The sequence below is a fragment of the Leguminivora glycinivorella genome, chromosome 10, assembly GCF_023078275.1.
Source record: "Leguminivora glycinivorella isolate SPB_JAAS2020 chromosome 10, LegGlyc_1.1, whole genome shotgun sequence".
NCBI lineage: Eukaryota > Metazoa > Arthropoda > Insecta > Lepidoptera > Tortricidae > Leguminivora > Leguminivora glycinivorella.
Window position 1 is genome coordinate 18,578,288 of NC_062980.1, and position 7,362 is coordinate 18,585,649.

Below are 7,362 nucleotides of genomic sequence, written 5' to 3' on the forward strand. Positions count from 1 at the left end.
ATTATAATTACTGCCTTATGGCTATGACATGGCAAAATTTGGTAGCGAAGAAAAATTTCGCTCAAACGGCTACAACTTTAAAAGTGTATAACACTAATGTGCGCAGCTATTGAAAACCTTAATACCCATGGTATGACTAATGTTCCGACAATCATGGTTCTTTCGTGATGTACTTAATTCGTTTTATGAAATCTAATTTTAGTAGTTTTCCCGAGCATTCTAGTATGCCGGAAATATTCTTGGCCTCTTGGGTATAACCCATACTGAACCCATGTGTAACGTGGTTCCAATTTTATTAACGGAAATAATAATCTGGGCACGTTTGGTAAGTGCTAAAAAAAATAATCTAATCATTCTAAAAAGTCTTATTATCATATATTGAGGATAAGCACACTTGTGAATTTTTCATCATTGAAAACTCCTAAGCATAAGATACTCTTTTGGTAAACGAATCTATCATCCAGGAAGGAAGTGTAAGTATATCAAGTAACAAGACTATTGAGGTTTTGTATAAGTATAACTTAGTCATTCGTTATACATTATGAGTATACGTATTAAGGTCATTGAATCCATGTATGAATACAGTCCTACACAAAGTACCTCCTGTGCAATTGGTAGTAGTGGTACTACAACAGTTCAACTTTTAATTGCCTTGGTTAACAGGCTACAACTTAACCTTAGACTTTTTGTCTGGAGAGTTCTCTCCCAGTTCCCTAATATTTTTTGTTAGTTATTTACCCAATATGTATGTAATTTCTGTTAAGCCAAGGATTGGCATAGGCTAACAACGCCTAGGCGGCTAGACGCACATGTGCGAAGCGTTTTATTTGTAATTTGTACACATGTTAAGCCAACGCTGATGATAGAATTTTCTTCGTATATAAATGCCTTTTTGTTTTGGGTAACCAGCTTATGAAAGCGCAAGATGTTACAATCAAATATTTTTCTCCTTAAGGATACGTATGTATGCGGGTAAGACCCGTGATTTTCGTTGGAAGCATAAAGCATAAACCATTCCATTATATGGCATGACGTAGCCTTCTGGTTTTGTAATGAAGAATATGATATTGAGGTTAAGGTACCTAGATCTGTAGTTCCGATATCTGAGGTCCAAACAAAATTTTGAGACACTCATCAAAACCCATGGGTCATGGGCTTATTCGGCATAGCTTTAAAATTGTTTTGACGGTCCATCTTTATATGAGTATTAAAATCATTTTGAAACCACATCAAGTACTTATCTTGCAAAATATTGTTACCAAAAACAATGATTAGGTATGAAAAATAGTTTTCCGAATACCCCATGAATGTGATATATTTATTAACCATAGAGGTTACTTTATTTAAAAAAACAGATTAAAAGCTGTAATATGACAGCGTTTTAAGTTTGTAGTTGGGTTTATTAACCCGTACATTTCATCACTTCTTACGTAGGTGTTCTTTTCCCCTGTTTTATTTTTAAAAACGTGTTATGGCGGTAATCTTAACCTAAAACTCATAATTTAAATACGTATTGTTTCATTCGGACTAAATAATGAGTAGACGAGTCACCCCGTGCTACTTTATGAGGATGTGAACACATTTTAATGTAATGTGTCTTTGTAACATTGGTTCAGGTCGTTCCTGGAGCCTCAAAATATGTAATAACATATCACAACTGCATTCTTACATAGCGAAAAACTATGCAAAAATGTTTGCTATTTCATCCACATAGCCAATTCCTTAAAATGTGTTCAGCCCACGTGGGCTTAACTGAACAAATTAATGACCTAAAACAGTCCAAAGCAATCTGATCTTTAGATTATTGGCCTCATGTGGCGCCGGAGCGGCCAGCGGGCTAGATAACTATTTGATTAAAATAATAGAATAAATAACCCATTTAAGATGTTTGGGAAACGGTTAATATCCTGAACCAAAGAATACTGCGGCCTTGATATGCATCAACACTATCAACAGGTTTACTTAAATGATTAAACGACCTCAAATCCCACTTTAAAACCTAAATAAGTAGGCTGATAAAACCGTGGTTAATTTTGAATATTATCGTGTCAACTCACTCCGCGTCAGCGTGAGCTAGGTGTTTCAAACGTCGTTAACGACAAAGATAAAATATGTAGTAGATAACTATATAGTGGAAAAAGTTTCCACAAAAAAAGAAACCACGTTTATCAAGTCGCCAGCAATAACTGTGATAATCTTTTTAGTCTTCACCAGACTCATCATCATCCTCCTTGCGTTATCCCGGCATTGGCCCCGGCCTGTGAAGGCCTGGGGTCCGCTTTGACAAGTCTTCTCGAGACTATTTAATGATTACTGGGAAGTGATTCCGCAGTAGAAATATATAACCCCTGTCAAAATGACTTTGTAATTAACAAAGTAAGCACTTGGTACTAAGCTTAGGAGGCGTTATCATATTGTGTTGTTTCCTCCATCACACGTAAGTTTCAAAACGCCTTGCGTAGGCCGACAAAAACCGCTTTAGAACCATGCTAATTGTATTATACCTATTATACCACATCTGCTTGATCTGCTTGTGACGCAGGATATGTAAACACGCGCCTTGCGAAGGCGGCAGGTTTTCAGCAGGCTAAATAAAATATTTAATCGCCTTGCGCAGGCAGAAAATTGAGTCACGAAAATTGCAAGCCTTGCGCAGACTGCAAAATTTTCAGCTGTCTTAACAATCATATTATTCACACACCTTGCGCAGGTGGGAAATATGAAAATGGGAAGATGCACGTCTTGCGCAGACGGCTGGTTTTTATCTAGATAAATAGTAATACTCATAAGCCTTAATAAGCGGGAAATTTAGTATCGGTACCAAAATAAATAGACATTGGGGAATCTATTTTTCCAAAAACTGAGGAAGGCTTGTACTATGGTAGCAAGGCGACATATTACTCTTATTATAGACATATGTATACTTACATACATAATAACACAACCGTAACTCGGGAAAAAATGGACGTAGTAAAAGGAAAAAGATCCAATTCATATAAACATAATTATTTGAATATAATCTCAACGTAAAAAGGGAAAAGCCATTCAAATAAAAGGCTATTTTCAGAGGATGGCTCTCTTTCGTTCAACTACGTCCCGCTATTTGTGTGCATCACACAAACATTCCCATACTGGGATTCGAACCCAGAACCATAGGCTCTGCAGACAGGGTCACTGCCTACTGTGTTAGACTAGTGCTTTTACACCGTCTTATCACTTGATATTTTTTCCACTAATGCCTGCGTTCCACAGAATAATAATTATTATACTAGCCTTTAATATCCTTAAGCGGACTATACACAAAATAAAAACATACTGGTTGTAAATTTCTTCACACCTTGCGCAGGTAAGAAGTTTTTAGTAAGCTAGTGCTATGATGCACCCTTTTACTCTGCTTACGCAGCAGCCAAGTAATCAAATTAATCAAATACGCTCGCCTTGCGTTATTAAACGCTATTATTATAGTTAAGGATTAAAGAGTGACTCTCTCGTATGCGGATTTTCTCAATTATCTTTAACCGGAACTTATATTTGGTAATTAATACAACTCTCCACATACCTGAGTTTCACTTTGTAATCCTTTACTTCCACTGGCAAGCGGCTTAGATTTGATTAAGGCATAAGAACATTACCAAACTACATTTTTCAGAGGTATCCCTGACGATACCGTACTGTGCATTTAAAATTGCCCATATTTATTTACGGAACATTTTTCGGATTACACAAACATGTTCCCCAAAGACGCTAATGATATAGGTTTGTTAGTTACCTTTCTTTAGAGCAGAAAGTCTATTTTAAGGCACACAGGGATCGGATATAAAAGCCAACATGATACTTAGAATCAATAAATATTTATTGACGCCCTTGCCAAGTCCGGCAGCTATAGGCTTTAACTTTCGACTTTTGATCTATTTCTGAATTCCGTTACAGAATATCGATCTATTTAAAGAGATTGTAAAGGAATTTTATCCCGCAGCACAGTACCTACCACAATGGGCACGCACGGAAATTATCAGGTCACAGCACAGGCTCATCTTCGGCCGCAAGGCAAAACAAACACTAATCGCGTCAATTACGACTTTAATTAGGACTGTTTTAGTCTCAAAGAGGACAAGGAGATCATTTTTCAATTTTTACTTTCTTGACCTGTTCCGTGCTTAAGACGAATCGATTCACTGAAAAAAATAACTGAAAAAGAAATAAAAAATCGCTTACTTACGCGACACGCTGCGCTCAAAGTGAATCGATCAGGTGCTCAGCTTCTAAAACATTTAATTTATAATAGTAAACGAACGGTAAAACCGTTTTCTAAAACGATATTTTTGATTAAACTTACAAAAAATTCCAAGAATTAAAGAATTCTAAGAATTTTTTGTAGTGAACCGAACGTTCCGACAAACAGAACGCCAATGATGAAACATCGTTGCCGTCCCTACGGCACGGGTGCCTGGTGGAAGGGGAAACCTGAATCGTAAAACTGGAGTTGCAAGTTGTTTACAGGTGTTCAGCTGTAGGTACCTGCTGTGAACCGCTACGCATCTACAAGCAGTATCGCTGTCTCTCAATATATTAAATAGGCTTCAAATAACGGTACAGAAGCTTAATAGAGATTAGGTACCTATCTGAAATTATTTTATTGTTAAAAATGTTCGGAAACAAAGTACAGTGCTTGATAAGATTTAAATTAAGGGTCGGTTGCACCAAACCACCTGTTAAATTTTATTGTATGGGAAGTTCCGTAGACGTCTTCAGTGCTGCGTGACGATGATGTGTCTGTCAAATGTGGTTGATGTAACTGGCCCTAAATTTAGTTTTTCAGAAACAGTCATGTAGTTAGAGTCAATTTTGATCAAGACGTCACCATGATAAAATGAACGAATGCTAAAAAATAGTCCTAATAAATTTCACAACTTTCCAATAATATGTTTTTATAAAAATAAAAATATGTAGGTATAACGTATAACACATATTAGCGCAAATAGCGCAATCATTACTTAGATTAAAAAAGTTAATATTGCATGAAACGTTGTTTGTCTGAATGAATAAAAAAATATTTGAGGCGTCTCACATAATTATGAGCTCGGAGGAAATATAGACTGGAGTAGCCTTCATGTTGCATCTACGTACAAATAATTCTGCCAAGATTCGCGGGAGGTGATGAAATAACACATATAAAGGAGAGTTCGGGTAGTAGAGATATATCTCTACTACCCGAAGGTTGTCTGGTAGAGATCGCTTTTTAGCGAAATAATTTCTTGTTTGATCATGTAATTACTTAATGTGCACAATAAAGAATATTTATTATTATTATTAAAGGAGTACTCACAAATGCAAAAAATATTATTGTCAATACACACGTACATTATGATAAAAAAATAACACATGCTCATTGTGATGCACACACACATATCACACATAGAAATACTTCGTAGAAACACAGTGTATACTTAGATAATAAAAACAGTAATACATACAACAATATTACAATTACTTACAAATGGAATATTATGCCATCTTTTTGCAAACTTGAGGTATTTGAGCGCGTATTACAAGTGTTCACAGCACACGCGGGCATTTTTAATTACCAGCGATATGATATGTGTCGTGGCGATTCTGTGAATGAGCATGAATCGATTGTGAAATTGTATTTACGTGACTTTATGAACATTTGTTCAAGTTTTTTGGCAGAGGGGTAAGTATAGTTTGTCCGGCGGGCTAAGACAAAAGAGCCATAAAATTAAGATAATTAGTTAATCAATTGTAAAAATAGCTTAAGTCATTCATTACATGTACGAAAAGCTAACGTAATAATATGTGTTAAGGTTCAATGTCAAATGAACGTCACTAAAATTCTAATAGCAATAAAAAATATTGGAGGGTAGGGTTGCCACTGCGCCACCATCGGGAGTGTCGTACTCCAATTCATTCATTCGTTCGTTCATTTTAATATGCCTACTTGTCAAGATCATTCGTGAAGTGAATCAATAATTAATTATATTTTATTGAAACTTACCTATCACGTGACAATTATATGAGGATGGATGGACATAGTTAAACCACCTTCTACCAAAAATTCAACCAGAAAATTTGAACACGGGATTGTGAAGTCCAGTTAAATTACTTTACACCTATGAATTGCATGGCCACGGCATGTAGTGTATGTAACAAGTATGTTACTTGTACATACTTGCTGAATATATGAAGACATATGTGACCTATTATTAGCCTATTATTCCTCAGTATTTAAACTAATTTAGTCCTGAATGTTTGCTTACTATCCGCCAGTCTATACAATAGGATTGATATAAAAACTTCAGAGGCGTATTATTATTAATAATTATTTTACACATCGGAACTAATAAAATTCATTTATTTGCATGAACAAAGTTACATTATGGAAACTAAAAACAGAAAACTCAATAGATAGCTTTTATCTTTTTATGTGCCCTCACTTATTTAATAGATTGAATAATATATAGAATCTTATATTAAACTTTATTCGTCTTGCTAATATGTCGTGATCAGGTATTCAAAACTTAGCTTAGAACATACATACATACATACATACAATCACGCCTGTATCCCATGAAGGGGTAGGCAGAGCTCATGAAACTACTCGTTTTAGTGCCACTCTTGGCTTAGAAAGAATTATTAATGTTGTATTATTTTTAACCGTCGCCTCATATCTCAAGAAGGACGGTTATCAAGTCGTCTGTATGTTTTTTTTTTTTTTTATTTTTTTATTTTTTATGTTTGTTCCTCGATATTTCCGTCGTTACTGGACCGATTTTGAAAATTTTTTTTTTGATTGAATGTATATGCATACAGATTGGTCCCATTTTTCTCAGAACCCAGTTCTGATGATGGGATCCTGGAGAAATCGAGGGAACTCCTCAAATCTGAAAGGCATACATATGGTGATTTTTGTGTTTTTAAAGGAACAGCATGCATTTCATTTGGTGCAGTGGAACTGCTGATGATGGCCAGAACGGAACTCTTCAAATCTGAACGGCACGCTTATAGTGACTTTGGTATTTTTATACGAACAGCATGCACTTTCGTCCAGAACAGTGACATTTGGTGCAGTGGAATTTCTGATGATGGTCAGAACCGAACTCCTCAAATCTGAACGGCACGCTTATAGTGACTTTGGTATTTTTATAAGAACAGCATGCACTTTCGTCCAGAACAGTGACATTTGGTGCAGTGGAACTGCTGATGATGGCCAGAACCAAACTCCTCAAATCTGAACGGCACGCTTATAGTGACTTTGCCATTTTTATAAGAACAGCATGCACTTTCGTCCAGAACAGTGACATTTGGTGCAGTGGAATTTCTGATGATGGTCAGAACCGAACTCCT